Source organism: Lathyrus oleraceus, chromosome 2 (genome assembly GCF_024323335.1).
Source record: "Lathyrus oleraceus cultivar Zhongwan6 chromosome 2, CAAS_Psat_ZW6_1.0, whole genome shotgun sequence".
Taxonomy (NCBI): Eukaryota; Viridiplantae; Streptophyta; class Magnoliopsida; order Fabales; family Fabaceae; genus Lathyrus; species Lathyrus oleraceus.
The window spans coordinates 420,692,462-420,706,949 of record NC_066580.1 but is presented as its reverse complement, the minus strand read 5'-3'; positions in this window follow the sequence as shown (position 1 = coordinate 420,706,949).

The window sequence follows — 14,488 nt, the reverse complement described above, 5'->3', positions numbered from 1 at the left end:
GTTAAGTTTCCATTTAGGGCAAGTTTTCATGATCGTTGCACTCACTTTAAGCCCATTTTGCATCAAGATAAAAGCTCCATTTGGAAATTTCTCCAACCTGAAAGTTGTTCCTCTTGTTCCAAGCTTTCTAGAGATATAAAGTTTGCTCCATTTGGATTAGAATTGAGAAAGTAATGCTTAGTCAAAGTGAGACATTTTTTTAGGACACTTAGAAAAATTTCTAAGTCCAAAATCTTCAAAATTTGTCAAGACTTCTTGGCCAGTTTTCTTGCACTTCAAGGCATTATTTGAAAATACTTTCTTCACAACAATTATACTTTGCCATGTCCTATTTCACATCCTTTTGGAATCATCTCATTTGGATCCATGGTTTGAGAGATACATTCATTTAAAGTGGGCACCATGACTTGATTTTCTAGGCAGATTTTAGGTCTGGCTGGCTCAATTAGATTTTCTAAGCATGCTACACAAACCAGTCACATTTTTTTACCTCTTTTGGTCATACATTGGACATCCATTCACTTAATTTTGGCCCAAAATAACAACATTTTACACCTCACTTCACACTTTTATTCTTATGGATAAATCACTTATTAAAAAGCCCATGAGAACACCTAATCCACCCTATTTAAGAAGCTGAAACCCTAACCCTAAAGGGGCATTTGGAATTTCGTGGCAAGGAGGCAAAGCTTCATCACATATCAGATTCCATTCCACTTCTATTTTCCATTAGGTAATCATCTCTTTCATGGCCATGTTTTGATATATCTACGCTTGCTTACCATGCTCATCACCATTAATCCTTCCATCTTCATATTCCTTTTTCTTATTTAAAATATTTTCTTCGTCCATAAAATTAACCAAAAATATTTTTCACTTTTCTTAACGTTTTATTTAATTTTATATAATTTTTATTTTCGTATTTTTTTAATATTAATATTTTATTCTAATTATTTATTCTAAATGGTCCATTTTAACACACTTTTTTATTGATTTTATTTTTATGACTTAAAATTATTGTTAGCATTTAATTTTTGGGATGAAGGTTGACTACTGTCTCATGGTCAACCTGACCTTTTCTTGGAATTTTATTTCATATTTTCAATTTATTTTGGATTTATTTTTGACCTAGTTTGGTTGGTTGACTTTTAATTTGACTTCTGTTTTATTTTAATTAATTCACGTACCAATTTTCATTATTTTTAAAATAGTTTTAGGGGATGATGATGTACTTACCCCACCTTATTCAGTTTAATTTTTCATAATTTTCTTGATTAATTTACTATTTATTCTTGATTTATTTCTAACCTAGTCTTATTAATTGACTTTTGGTTTGACCTATGTTTTGTTTTAATTAATTCACGTGCCAATTTTCATTATTTTTAAAATATTTTTGGGGGATGATGATGTCCTGATCCCACCTTATTTAGTTTAATTTTCATAATTTTCTTGATTAATTTGCTATTTATTTGTTATTTTTTAAGTTGACTTGAATTTTCAGTTGACTTCTTTATGATCGATGTTTGACTTAGGGATTGCTTATGGCAATTGAAGAGATCTTTTGATCCTCCCTCGTTCATCTCATATGCCATATATTATAGGCCTTTTACCTTGATTTTATTTGGTCCTTACCTCATTTCCTGATTAAATTATTCAGTGGACCCTTCGTGTGCATATTTTCATCTGTTTGATTCATCTGTTATCTTTTATACTTGTTTCTCTCATTCATGTTTTCTATTGCTTGATTATTTAACATGTTCATACTCCCATGCATTTTTTAAATGCTCCATTATTTGATTCTTTGGTTTGATTATATATTGTTTATTTATCCGATCTGATTAATAATTGTTGCCTACTTGTATGATGTATGAGGCATATATTCTTATTGTTTGTTTGCCATGAACAATCCCCATTCATAACAAATGTACCCCTCTCCCATAAAGTGTATAATATTTATTTCTTTATTTCTTTAGTCACCTGTTAATACAAGAATTAAAACGAACATCCGATAACCATTTCAAAATAAGATCAAAAGCTCGATCCAACATCGAGTAATCATTTTCAAAACTTAACAGAACCAGCACGCATTCATTCATCCTCTTGTAAGTCGATTGCCTCAGGCATCGCCATCTACCTGTAAGTCGATTTCCTCCGGCATCGCCATCTACCCTTATCTGTAACTCCTCTTCGCGCTCCATCCGTCGACTCTTGTTCCATTTAGGTAGCACCCATTAGGTAGAACCCTTTGTATGATAACATAGGTAGAATTCCCTTATTCTTTGCATGCTAACATTAGGTAGATGTTCCCCTTTGTAAATCCTAACACATAGATCCATATTGCATGACAACTCTAGAGCAGAGCTTCCCCACTTTTAGACCTTCCGTGCGTCTCCGATCTTGTGGCATATCAGTCCGTTCTATTGCAAAGAGGTAACTGCCTAAGACTCGATTCAGCGAGTTGCGACACCTACTGCTAGGACGTTGAACACACTGCCCACCCTCCTTTGACACAGCTGGTGTCCTCTTTTGTAAGTCCATGTTCAGATGGCAATCCTTAACCCCTAGTTAGCCGAACTACATTTTGCTCTGATTCTCATTCCAGATGAGATACGTAGGCATAAGACGCGACGTCTTACCGAGCACACTTCCATTTAACCCATAGGTAGCCGAGCTACGAAGACTCTGATTCTCATACTCAGATGAGATACATAGGTAGTGGATGTGATATCCTTGCGAGTCATTTTCTTTTAACCTTCCTTTTAGTAAATAGTACTTTAGATATACCTACACCCTTTAGACTAGAACAACACTTATGAAAAGGGCTCCCTAGGAGTACCTAGGATGTTTTGGGTGCTTAAAACCTTCCCATTGCATAACCAACCCCCTTACCCAGATCTCTGACATTTTTCCTAGTTTTTTATTCGATAAAACTTTTAGGTTTTTGTTCGCTTTCTAACCATTCCTTTGGATAAATAGAAGTGCGGTGGCGACTCGACTTATATGGTTTACCTTGGATTTAGTCAATATCTCTAATGGTAACGAATACCCCGCTACAGAAAAGTGGCGACTCTGCTGGGGACTGTCATTTGCCTAGTGGGTTTTGCCTACTTTTCATATTTGTTGTATTGTATCGTGTATTGCTTTGTGACATATTTTTGTGCAATTTGGGATTACTGTATTGTATGTAATGATTGAATTGTTTGAATATTAATTCCTTGTATGCTTGGTGATCTTTGTGAGATGAGTTCTATACCCGAACTCGAGTGCACTTAGGATAGGAGAATGGCATAGTCTTGTTGACTTGTGTGGAGTTATTCCTTAGCAAGTTGACTTGCAAGCCCATTCACTTGGTGGAGGTTATGTTGGGATCAATAATGTCAGACGAGTAGTCGTGGTTAGGCATTACTCTTTCCAATATATGCCTTAGAAGCCAAGGACCTTAGTTTACCACGCCCATCTTGGCCTATTTTTAGGACGTAGTGCGAAGATCATTCAAGTGTAAGATTTGATACGATTGTTACGCGATACTACACTCATAAGAGTCTCTCTTGAGAATATTTTTGGAATACGAGTAGTCGTTTATCCGATAATATCCGAAAGATGGGATGATGACTATGGGAACCTCTTGTAGAACATGATTGTCAGGTTTAACCATAGTACACTCCCTTTGGGTCGTTCTTAACCAAGACTCCATGCTCGCGACTCGCAACAAACCCTTGATTCGTGGTTGATCCGTTCTTGTGTATCCTTAATATCAATGGAACTTGGGTGTTGATAAGGTGTAAACCATAATCCACCAAAATAGATGATTGATATTAAGGATGACTTGATCCATCCCATGACCTTTGTGTGGTGTGATTTGCTTGATCATTGAGTGTGATTGTTGCATCCATGCATTCATGCATTCATACACATCCATATCATCAACAATGAGAAAATTTTCAAGGAACTTAAGAGGTCTATTTGCAAATTTTCAGACATGGATAAGAAAAGAAGGAATACGAAGAAGTACAGTTTCAAACAACCCGACTTGAAAGAGTTAAGGAGTTTGACATCCTATGTATTAGATCCCTTGGAATTCAAGGCTCGTCATGGGAAGCTTCTGTCTATTCTGGCTACTCAAGTGGATGAAGGTCTAATGAGTGTGTTGGTGCAGTTCTATGATCCCTTGTACCGTTGCTTCACTTTTCCGGATTTCCAGCTTTTGCCCACGCTTAAGGAGTATGCCTATCTTGTGGGCATACCTATCCTAGACCAGTTGCCGTTCAGTGGCTTGGAGAGAGTTCCTTCTTCTCAAGAGATTGCTGATCTGTTGCGTATAGATAAATCTATTATTGGTGCTCATATGACTACCAAAGGTGGAATTCAAGGTCTCCCATCTGATTTCCTCATTGATCAAGCTACTATGTTTGGGAAGGCCATGAGTGAGGACGCCTTTGAGGCCATATTTGTACTTCTCATCTATGGGCTAGTGTTATTCCCGAACATCGACAAGTTTGTGGATGTGAACGCCATTAGGATTTTCTCTACTCTTAATCCCGTTCCTACTATGTTGGGTGACACTTATTTCTCTTTGCATATGAGGAATGCAAAAGGCGGTGGTACCATTGTGTGCTGTTTGCCTCTGTTGTACAAGTGGTTTATTTCGCACTTGCCTCAAACGCTCGCCTTCAAGGAGAACAAAGGATGCCTACGGTGGTCCACGAGACTTATGTCTCTCACTAATGATGATATCTTTTGGTACAACCGTGTATGTGATGGTGTGCAGATTATCGACTCTTGTGGTGAATTCTCCAATGTACCTCTTCTTGGTACATGCGGTGGAATTAACTACAACCCTATTCTGGCACGTCGTCAGCTTGGGTTCCCCCTAAAGGATAAACCCAATAACATTTTGTTAGAGGGTGTGTTCTTTCAGGAGGGTAAAGATCCCTAAGGCTTGAAGGGCAGGATGGTCCGCGCTTGGCGCAAGATCCATAAGAAAGGAAGGAAGGAGCTAGGTCCGAAGAACTGTATCGCTTTGGAACCCTATACCTCTTGGGTTAGGAGGAGAGCTTCTGAGTACCTCATGCCTTATGAGTATCCAAGACCCACACCTTTGGTTGCGGCTGGGCCTTCAACCCTCCCTAGCCAAGGAGTAGAGGAGTTGAGAGACGAAGACCGTTCGCGTGCTTAGATTCGTGAACGAGAGGAGTTGCTTCAGCAGATCAGAGAGAAGGATGCTTTGATAGAGTTCCTTGAGCACCAGGTTATTGATGATCCTGATGACGCATTGACTTCTCTACTTCCTCAGTCTTCCAAGTTTTGGAAGAGGAAGTATGATCAACTCGCCAAAGAGAAGGCAGATATGGAGGCAGCCAATGGGAGGGAGGTGAAGAGGCTTCGTGCAACTTATCTTCCGGTCTCGAGGGCTTTGGACGATTGCTTCTAGGGATCCATAGGATGTTCATTTTCCTTCTCTCTTGTATTGTATTTGGTTACCAAGACTGTACTTCTTTGGCGTGAAAATATTTCCAAATATTAATTGACGTGATATTTTCGTATGTGATAAACGTTTAATATTTCCAAAATTTGCAAATAAGACTCTAAAGTTCCTCTGATATAAAAATTAAATCATAAGCATTGCATGCATCATGTTTATCTATTCCTAGGGGTTTATATCTTCTTCTTGATTCTAGTCGGGGTTTTCTTACACTGTTTATCTAATGTGAGACTGGAATCAATGGGTAGAATACCCTTTGAAATTGATAAACATGTCATTGCATTTGCATATTCATTAGCATGTCTTGCATAACAGGTACTGCCGCAGTGTTCTCATCTTGTTTGGTATTCCATTATTAGGATAGTTGACTCTGGCATTCACCGATACGGTACCCGAAGGAATCAACAGAGAGCAATGGAAGGTTTACAAGCAGAGCTCGCTGAGATGAGGATTTGCATGAATCAGTTCATGGAAGTGGTCCAAGGAGTGGCTCAGGGACAACAGGAGATTAGATTGTTGGTACAGGGGAATCCCCCTACTACTCAACCGGAGGTTGTGGCTGATCCTCCCGCTGGAGAGGCTAATGGACCCAATGGACCGAGGCCTATCCCAATCCCACATGGAAACCTTGGTCAACAACCCATCCATGATGATCAGGAGGATCAATTCCCCCTGCTTCAGGAGGACTTTGGCATGGGCCATGGTATGGACCCTATGTTTCGGAGACTGGAAGAGAGGTTGAAAGCTGTGGAAGGGTAGAATGCTCTTGGTGTGGATGTTGCTGACTTGGGGCTGGTCCCAGGCGTGAGAGTTCCACCAAAATTCAAAGTCCCCGTGTTTGATAAGTACAATGGCAACTCTAGCCTGAAGACTCATGTACAAGCTTACTTCTGCAAGATGGTTGCGTATTCTGATGATGAGAAGCTACTCATGTACTTCTTCCAGGACAGCCTAGCGGGGGCATCCTTGGAGTGGTATATGAGGCTAGACAGAGCCCATATTCGTTGTTGGAGAGACTTGGTTGAGGCTTTTGTGAAGCAGTATGAGTACAATGCGGATATGGCACCTGACAGGACTCAGCTCCAGAATATGTCTCTCAAGAGCAATGAGTGCTTCAAAGAGTATGCTCAACGCTGGAGAGAGATGGCTTCCCGTGTTCAGCCTCCGATGTTGGAAAAAGAGATGGCCAACATGTTTATGAACACACTGCCTGGATCTTATTTGGAGCGTCTGGTGGGTTGCAACGCCTCGAATTTTGCTGATGTGGTCTCTACCGGTGAGAGGGTGGAGAACTACTTGAAGACATGTAAGATCCAAAATAGGGTTGGATCATCTTCGGGGTCAAAGAAGCCGTTCTTAGGAGGACAGAAGAGGAGAGAAGGGGATGCAAATGCTGTGTCTTCTTATCATAGCAGAGGTAACCGAAGGAGCAGTTTTCAGAATTACCATCAGCAACCTTATGTTGCAGCTGTGACCATTCCGGCTGCAGCACCAGTGCAACAACAACAACCACAATGTTAACAAAATCAATACCAACAACAACAGGGTAACAAACCTGCTTATCAACAGAGACAGAGGACGATGGATAGGCGTTTCGACACTCTTCCGATGTCGTATGCCCAGTTGCTTCCCAACCTTCAACATTTGCAACTTGTGCAGTTACGCACTTTGGCTCCTCCCGTTGGCAGGCTTCCAGTGGGATATGACGCCAATGCTAGGTGTGAGTTCCATTCTGGGGCACCTGGCCACACTATTGAGACCTGCAAAGCTTTTAAGCACGTAGTTCAGGACCTTATTGATTCAAAGGCCATTAACTTTGCGCCGGCTCCTAATGTTGTCAACAATCCTATGCCGCAGCATAGTGGAGAAAATGTTAACATGGTTGAAGGAGAAGCCAAATCAGTTGGCCAGATCTCTGCAATCAACGAAGAAGATGGGGATAGTGATTGCGACATTGACAACTGGGTGCGTCCAAGGGTCCCGGGTGAAGTTCTCCATAATTGGTCTTCTGAAGAGATTATCCAAGTCACTCTTCTTGAAGAGTAATTTTCTTTGTTTATTCATGCATGTCCAAGTCTTATGTTCCGCCCAGGGCGTAATGACTCATTGTAGGGCTCACCTATGTGAATACCTGCATTTTTTATCATAAATAAAGGACGTCTTTTTGCATTCAAATATTTTGTTCACTGTCTTTCTATTTTTGCAGTTTTCAAAAAAAAAATATTTGGCAATGTTTTGTTTAGTTTTCACTCCTTGTTCACACTCATAAGCACATACCATCACTCGTGCAGATGCACGTCACGGGATCCTATTGATAACAGTTCTGCTATGGCTCGCTTCGACTTTGAAAATCCAATCTTTCAAGTTGAAGAAGAGGGTGATGAAGACTGTGAACTCCTTGAAGAACTTGCCAGGTTATTAAAACAGGAGGAAAGGGTCATTCAATCGCATCAAGAGTCTACTGAAGTAATTAATCTCGGCACCGTGGACGTCAAGAGAGAGATCAAGATAGGGGTTGCTTTGGAAGATAATGTGAAGAAGGGGCTGATTGAATTGCTGCAAGAGTATGTTGACATCTTCGTTTGGTCTTATTAGGACATGCCAGGGCTTGACACAGACATTGTGGTACACCGTTTGCCTCTCAAAGAGGATTGTCCTCCGGTCAAGCAGAAGCTCAGAAGAACAAGACCGGAGATGGTTGTCAAGATAAAGGAAGAAGTGCAAAAACAGTTGGATGCAGGGTTTCTAGCTGTTACAAATTATCCGCCATGGGTTGCAAATATCTTTCCAGTACCTAAGAAGGATGGAAAGGTACGGATGTGTGTTGACTATCGGGATCTGAACAGAGCTAGTCCTAAAGATGATTTCCCATTACCTCACATGGACGTTTTGGTGGATAACACGGTTCAGTTCTCGGTATTCTCCTTCATGGATGGCTTTTCTGGATATAACCAAATTAAGATGGCACCAGAAGACATGGAGAAGACAACTTTCATAACCCCATGGGGCACCTTCTGCTACAAGGTGATGCCGTTTGGTCTGAAGAATGTTGGGGCAACATATCAACGAGCTATGGTGACTCTTTTCCATGATATGATTCATCATGAAATCGAGGTTTATGTTGATGATATGATTGCCAAATCTCAGACAGAAGAAGAACATTTGGTGAATTTGCAGAAACTGTTTGAGTGTTTGAGGAAATTCAAGCTAAGGCTTAATCCGAACAAGTGTACTTTCGGGGTGAGATCTGGAAAACTGCTGGGTTTTATTGTTAGCGAAAAAGGGATTGAGGTGGATCCGGCCAAAGTGAAAGCGATACAAGAAATTCCTGAGCCAAGAACAGAAAAACAAGTCCGTGGTTTCTTAGGAAGGTTGAACTACATTGCAAGGTTCATCTCTCACCTAGCAGCCACATGTGAGCCAATATTCAAATTGTTGAGAAAAGATCAGGCCATCAGGTGGAATGATGATTGCCAAAAGGCTTTCGAGAAGATAAAAGGGTATTTGCAGAATCCTCCAATCCTTATGCCTCCAGTCCCAGGGAGACCGCTGATTATGTATTTGACACTACTTGATAATTCCATGGGTTGTGTTCTCGGTCAACACGATGAGACAGGTAGGAAAGAGCATTCCATCTACTACCTGAGTAAAAAATTCACAGATTGCGAGTCGAGATACTCAATGCTTGAAAAGACATGTTGTGCACTTGCATGGGCTGCTAAGCGATTGAGATAATACATGCTGACTCACACGACCTTACTGATCTCCAAAATGGATCCAGTCAAGTATATATTTGAGAATCCAGCTCTCACCGGAAGAGTTGCTCGTTGGCAAATCGTACTGACAGAGTACGACATCCAGTATACATCCCAGAAAGCCATCAAAGAGAGTATTCTGTCAGACTATCTTGCTCAGCAGCCGATTGATGATTATGAACCGATGAAGTTTGATTTTCCGGATGAAGACATCATGTTCCTCAAGATGAAAGACTTTGAAGAGCCAGTTGTTGAGGAGGGACCTGATCCAGATGAAAAGTGGACTTTAATGTTTGATGGGGCCGTCAATGCCAAAGGAAGTGGAATTGGTGTTGTCATTACCACTCAGAAAGGTGCCCACATGCCTTTCACCGCTCGCCTGACTTTTGAGTGCACCAATAATGAAGCTGAGTATGAGGTTTATATCTTGGGTATTGAGCAAGCCATTGATTTGAGAATCAAGACTCTGGACATCTTCGGAGATTCAGCTCTAGTGATCAATCAAGTGAATGGTGATTGGAATACTCTCCAGCCTAATCTGGTCCCCTACAGAGATTACACGAGAAGACTGTTGACTTTCTTCACACTAGTAAGGTTGTATCATATACCTCGTGATAAGAACCAGATGGCAGATGCTCTTGCTACTCTGTCCTCCATGATCAAGGTGATTCGGTGGAACCATGTTCCCAGGATTGATGTTATGCGTCGTGATAGGGCCGCGTATGTGTTTGCTGCTGAAGTGGTGGTTGATGATAAGCCTTGGTACCACGACATCAAGTGCTTTCTGAAGAATCAAGAGTACCCTGCAGGGACATCCAACAATGATAGAAAGACTTTGAGAAGATTGGCAGGCAGTTTCTTTTTGAACAAAGACGATGTGCTGTATAAGAGGAACTTCGACATGGTTTTGCTTAGATACGTGGATAGACACGAAGTGGACATGTTAATGCAGGAAGTTCATGAAGGCTCCTTCGGTACTCATGCCGACGGACATGCAATGGCTAAGAAATTGTTGAGAGCGGGTTATTACTGGATGACCATGGAATCTGATTGTTTCAAATATGCTCGGAAGTGTCATAAATGCCAGATTTATGCTGATAAGGTGCATGTGCCGCCAAATCCTCTGAATGTGACGTCTTCACCGTGGCCTTTTGCTATGTGGGACATTGATATGATTGGAAAGATTGAGCCGACTGCTTCCAATGGGCATTGTAACACCCTTCTAAAATACCCCAAATATTTAATTAAAATAACAATATCTCAATCAGAGTAATATGCAATTAAGGGTGTCACACAAATCATTACACACCATTCACCATAATAACTGTCATGCTCTTTTATTAATTCAAAACATAAAGTATTTGCATAATACGCAGCGGATAGAAATCAAATCAATCATGCAAAACATGTAACACATTACATGTAAAATTATTCAACAAGGTAAAACATCCTGTCCCGATGTTACATCTATCAGAGCATGACCCACTAAGGAGACTACACTAGACTCCAAGCACTAGCTTCTACTCAATCACTGCTCGTTACCTGAAAACATAGTTGTAAGGGTGAGTTCCTCAATCGATATAATAAGCATTATAAAATATCATGTAATGCTAAGTAAATAACACATTAATCACCCTAATCATATCACACATTCGGTAACGGCAACCTCCACTCAAACATCATAATCATGCTCAACATAAACATCAAAACACACGTATAATATTGGAACACATCCATTCATATTATACACAATACATACATTATGCAATGAGACTCCATGCATGCGGTACCGACTATTCGTGAACATATAGTTCACCTCACCGATCAAATCCAGATACGGCTACCAAGCCCACTAGTCCCACTCATTTGAGACCTAGTGACTCACTCACTAATTCCTCACCACGGGAATTAGCTACCACCAACTCACTAGTTCCTCACCACGGGAATTAGCTACCACCCCAAGGGCTATGCTATGCACGCTAATCACCTAGCATGCAAACATCAACAACAATCCACAATGATTTACTCACTAATTCCTCACCATGGGAATTAGCTACCACCATAAAGGCCACAATATGCATGCTAAATCACCTAGCAATGCAAAATCATCAACAATAATCCACAATGGACATATGCTCACACTCTAAGCCATAAACAGTCCATTCACAATTGCATACATAACATATACATTCACAGCATTATGCATACCATCATACATCATCAACACATGTATCAAAACATCATATCATGTCAAATAATTAATCACAGTATTAGCACACTCCACTAATACCTATACTGCTCAAAACAGCGGGAATTAATCCCTATTACATCATACGCCAATATAGGCCAAACACCAATTATGCACACATTATTCAATATTAATTTTTCACTTTTCCAACAGTGTTAACCGGTTAACGCCCTGGGTTAACCGGTTAACGCAACACAGAACACGCTTTCTGGCAAAACTCAACAGTGTTAACCGGTTAATGCCCTGGGTTAACCGGTTAACGCAAACAGAACAGCAAATTTACATAAATCACAACAGTGTTAACCGGTTAACGCCCTGGGTTAACCGGTTAACGCAAGCAAAACAGCAATACTTCACAATTCCTAACAGTGTTAACCGGTTAACACCCTGGGTTAACCGGTTAACGCAAGACAGAAAGCTGTTCCTGCGCTAACACGAAGCAGAATGCAGAATTCTCCGCATTTTCCGCCGTTGGAGGACTTCCGGACCTCCGATTCCAATTCCGTAAAAAGCTATACGTTCGGGAATTCACAACTCACACAATTACAGATTCAATCACAGCTTTAACACAACTTATCCAACACAATTTTTCAGCATTCAACATCCCAATTAGGGTCAAATCAACGGTTCATCACTACCCATTACATGTTAACCCATAATACCCATTAAACGACGATAAACCCCCCTTACCTGAGTTAATCCGGCAATCCTTTAGCTTCAAGCTTTTCTCTTCTCCAACCTTCGTTCTCTTGCTCTTCCTCTTTGCCCTTTCTCCACTTCTCTGCCGCTTCTCTGCTTTTCACGTGAAACCCTTTCTTTACCAAAAATGGACTCTTTTTCTTATTTCCAACTTATATATATTTTCCAATAATTATTATTCCAATAATAATAATAATAATAATAATAATAATCCAATAATTCCAATTATTTAATTAAATTAATAAATATAATATTAACTTAAATTAAATAATTATCTTATTTTTATCGGGGTGTTACAACTCTCCCCCACTAAAAGAGTTTTCGTCCTCGAAAACATACCTCAAGCGAATAACTCTGGATAAGACTCCTTCATCTGACTCTCAAGTTCCCAAGTCACATTGCCACCTGCTGGTCCTCCCCAAGCTACCTTCACCAAGGCAATCTCTTTACCCCGCAACTGCTTCAACTCTCGATCCTCGATCCTCATAGGTGATGTTTCAACAGTCAGGTTATCTCTCACCTGTACATCATCTACTTGGACTACATGCGACGGATCATGAATGTACCTCCTCAACTGAGACACATGAAAAACCTCATGCAAATTCGCAAGCGACGGCGGTAAAGCGATACGATAGGCTACCTCCCCTATCCTCTCCAAAATCTGATAAGGACCAATAAATCGAGGTGTCAACTTCTTCGACTTCAAAGCTCGACCAACACCAGTTATCGGAGTAACACGAAGAAACACATGATCTCCCTCTTGAAACTCAAGTGACTTCCTCCTCTTGTCGTGATAACTCTTCTGACGACTCTGAGCAATCCTCATCTTCTCCTGAATCATCTTAATCTTTTCCGTAGTTTGTTGAACAATCTCCGGTCCAACCACAGCACTCTCACCGGACTCATACCAACATAAAGGCGTCCGACATCTCCTACCATACAAAGCTTCAAACGGTGCCATACCAATGCTCGAATGAAAACTATTGTTGTAGGTAAACTCAATCAAAGGTAAATAACAATCCCAAGCACCTCCCTTTTCCAAAACACAAGCCCTCAAAAGATCCTCTAGTGACTGAATCGTCCTCTCAGTCTGACCATCAGTCTGCGGATGATATGCAGAACTTAATCTCAGCTTAGTTCCCAAAGCCCTCTGCAAACCTTCCCAGAACTTCGATGTAAATCTAGGATCTCTGTCCGAAACAATACTCGACGGAATACCATGCAAACTTACAATCTTCTCAATATACAACTCGGCTAATCTCTCTAATGGATAATCCATTCTGATCGGAATAAAATGAGCCGATTTCGTCAATCTATCTACAATCACCCAAATAGCTTCAAAATTCTTACTTGTCCTCGGTAAACCAGAAACAAAATCCATACTGATACTATCCCACTTCCACTCTGGAATAGCCAACGGTTGCATTAGCCCAGACGGCTTCTGATGCTCAATCTTTGACTTCTGACAAGTCAAACAAGAATAAACAAAACTCGCAATTTCTCTTTTCATTCCCGGCCACCAAAATAACTTTTTCAAATCATGATACATCTTCGTAGCCCCAGGATGAATACTCAGGCCACTACGATGTCCTTCCTCAAGAATACTCTTCTTAAGTTCGGTAACATCCGGAATACACACCCGATTACCAAATTTCAAAACACCATTCTCATCAACTCTGAATTCACCACCTTGACCTTGATTCACTAGATTCAACTTATCAACCAAAAGCACATCGGATTTCTGACCCTTTCTAATCTCGTCCAGAATACTACTCGTTAACTTCAACATCCCCAATTTAACACTATTGTGAGTACTCTCACACACCAAACTCAAGTCTCTAAACTGCTCAATTAAATCCAATTCCTTAACCATTAACATAGACATATGCAATGATTTCCGACTCAATGCATCGGCCACTACGTTTGCTTTACCCGGATGGTAATTCAAACCAAAGTCATAATCCTTCAGAAACTCTAACCATCTCCTCTGTCTCATATTCAGCTCTTTCTGATCAAACAAATACTTTAAACTCTTATGGTCACTGAAAACCTCAAATCTTGACCCGTACAAGTAATGCCTCCATAACTTCAGAACAAATACCACAGCTGCCAACTCTAAATCGTGTGTCGGATAGTTCCTCTCATGAACCCGCAGTTGTCTCGAAGCATAAGCTATAACCTGCTTATTCTGCATCAACACACCACCCAAACCCAACAATGACGCATCACAGTAAACCTCAAATGGTTCTGACGGACTTGGTAATATCAGAATAGGAGCAGTAGTCAACCTTCTCTTTAACTCTT